Source organism: Brassica oleracea, chromosome C9, assembly GCF_000695525.1.
Source record: "Brassica oleracea var. oleracea cultivar TO1000 chromosome C9, BOL, whole genome shotgun sequence".
Taxonomy (NCBI): Eukaryota; Viridiplantae; Streptophyta; class Magnoliopsida; order Brassicales; family Brassicaceae; genus Brassica; species Brassica oleracea.
The window spans coordinates 39537849-39541217 of record NC_027756.1 but is presented as its reverse complement, the minus strand read 5'-3'; the positions used below and the strand labels follow the sequence as shown (position 1 = coordinate 39541217).

The following is a 3369-nucleotide window of genomic DNA, read 5'->3' as shown; positions in this document are numbered from 1 at the left end:
ATAAAATTAAAATTAATTAAAAATTAAAAAGGCCTTGACATAAGTGATTTTTTTTCATATAAAGAAAAATAAATTGTATCCGTAAATAAAGGTGGGCACATATCGAATATCCGGGTATTTGGAGGTATTCACGTCGATTCAATTTTTAGCCCCTCAGATATTCAGTGTCTCGGATATCCAAATTCTTTTAGAATTTTCAAGGATATCCGATTTGATCCGTAAATAAAATTAAATTTTTTAAAATAAATAACATTTTATTACAAAAATAAAATATTATTTAACTTTTTAAATTTTAATACCTAATATAATAAATTTAATTCATAAAAATATTGTAAAACTATAATATATATAACATATATATATATATATATATATATATATATGTATATATATATATATATATATATATAATTCTGTACATATATGTATACATATGCATATAACAGATCGAATTAGATATTCGTTCCTAAAAATATAAGTATTTGTGATTTGCTTTTTTTTAGTTGTATTTTAGTATTTGATTTGCTTCGTAGAGTTACGGATATCCATATTTTTTTGTTCAAATCAAAACGGATAATGAATCAAATCAAAATTTATAAATATTTTGTCCAACTTTATCCGTAAATAATAAAAATAATATATATATATATATATATATATAGTTTAGTTTTTGATTCTTTATTTGTTTTGATTTGAACCGAAAACTCCAAAGTTTTATTGGAACCATGCATGTGATTTTTATATTCAAAAATACGAAATATATAGTGTGAACACATTTATGAATATAGTGTGAACACGTTAGCATATTTATTATCAAATCATTGTGAAGTTGTCACGTGTCTATTACAGTGTGAATGCATTTATTACAATGCTTCTCCTTTGATATTCAAGGGATAGGGGTATATCTTCTGATATCGGCTAGCTTGACGGCCCAATATGATCGGATAATTGATGATTAGTTAATTAGTATTAACCACATATCATATCACAAATAGCATTAGATGACAACACAAAGACTTCATCAAAAATAAACTTACAGAATTACAGTCTCTATGTAATATTGTAATTTTGTTTGTTGTTGAATTTGAAAATTTCTATAGTTAATAAATAATTATGTTTTTGTAGGATAAATAGGATATTTAATTGAAGATGTAGATATTAGCCCCAAAAAAATTAACAGGATGATGAAAATTTGATTAGCTGCAAAAAGGATACATATAAGAAAATCTTGACAATTGTGAAGCATAATCACAACTATTCAAAAGGAAAAAATAGGATACATCCACTCTTAGTTTGCACGATCAAATATCTAGTGGTTTGTGAATTTGGTTCACATTTATATTGCATATAAAATAACATAATGCAATGGTCGACACATATAAACTTACTTCATATTCGCATTGATATCACTTGTTTTATTTCATCTTTAAACAACATAATGCAATGGTCGACACATATAAACTTACTGCAGATTCGCATTGATATCACATCATGCACCATGGACTCGGTAACCTGGAAAAGAGAAGCACAAGTAGAGAAGGGATTAATACTCCAATCATGTTGTGTTTTCTACTAACCATTTATTGTTACGTAATACAAACATCAGTTTATTATAACTTCATCTTGTTTGTAATCCTTCGACTGAAAGCAAATTATATTGACATGCAATCCTACGACCCTTGAAGATTTATAGATTGGAATATCCATTTTTACTAATGATTTCCATGAGTACATTGAAATTCCAAGTACATATTTAATGTTGTAAATGACTGGAATAAAAGTTTGAAAACATTATAAAAGCAAGAAGAGAATAGCGAAGGCCTGAAGGGCATCTTCTTATACAAACACCCTAGTTGTACTGTACAAAATTACAATAAGAAATTTAATGGTATTCGTCAAAATCATCAATAATACGTATTTTTCATTCAATTGTTCTGTTGGTTTCACATTACCAATAGAACTTGTCTGTTATTAAAGAACGCTTAGTTCCAATTTTAGATCTCCTTCTCTGAATCAAATATACTGGATCTTGCATCCAAAGTTCCAAACGGATGATGAACATTGGTGATATGCTTATTCATATAATCCAAGATTTTCTATTAAATAAGATGAAGAATATATAGACACACAATTACTTTACAAACTTACTTCCGCACTGAGAACCAGGAGCAAGGGGACAACCACAAGCAGCAGCGACGTTGACGAGCTTTTGCATATCAATGGTTGCTTCCATTCCCTTAGTGATGACTTCACATACACATTGCATTCCAATGGTTCGTACAAGAGTGCAACAACCTTCGGTTGGTGTTGACGCCTTGACGGAGCTGGAAGCTTCTTTTTGATAGAATCTGGACATCCCATCAAAACTGTGATACCTGAATCGTAACATCTTTTTCCCATGTTTCCTTGAATTTGAGATGACAAGAATAGTGTAATTACCATGAAGATTTGACAAAAGATCTGCTTCTCTATTTAAAACAGACGAATATTTCTCTTTCTTTTCTGCTCCCTCACAAATAAAATACATACATGATACAAGTGTACACTATATATGGAGATCTTTATATACAGAAATGAAACTATCACAATTTATAAATTATGAATACCAAATATATGTCATACTATCACGTTCTATTTATCATGGCAGTATATCATATATATATGGTCATATATCTAGAGTATATATTTGTATGTATTAGGAATGCATATTAATGGAATATTATGATTTTGAGTTTAAGAAAAAAATTATTATATATATTTGCTATATTATGTACTGAACATTAGATAAAGTTACTATATGCGGAACAAAATGAAAACTTTTTCTGAATATGGGCTCTATCTAGACCATCAATGAAACACCCATAAAATTAATTAATCAAAATCTCGTGACCATCGATTGATGCAGTCTTGCTTTGACTGAAGACCGTTCGATCTTTCATCATATGTTTCTCCAGTGTTCAGTTTTGTTTTGTTTGCTCGAATGAATCCAGTTGGGTGGTCTGAATACTTTTTTTTATCAAAGGGTGGTCCGAAAACTACGGGTGCGTGTTATAAATCATATTGTGGATGTCCATAACCGGTTCGGTTATTATATATATTTGCTATATTATGTACTGAACATTAGATAAAGTTACTATATGCGGAACGAAATGAAAACTTTTTCTGAATATGGGCTCTATCTAGACCATCAATGAAACACCCATAAAATTAATTAATCAAAATCTCGTGACCATCGATTGATGCAGTCTTGCTTTGACTGAAGACCGTTCGATCTTTCATCATATGTTTCTCCAGTGTTCAGTTTTGTTTTGTTTGCTCGAATGAATCCAGTTGGGTGGTCTGGATACTTTTTTTTATCAAAGGGTGGTC

The 3369-nt window shown here is 29.4% G+C and overlaps 1 pseudogene; it reads right to left on the bottom strand.

Moving 5' to 3' along the window:
- Positions 1-2131: 2131 nt before the first annotated feature.
- Positions 2132-3369, bottom strand: part of LOC106314984 — a 5720-nt pseudogene continuing 4482 nt past the window's right edge.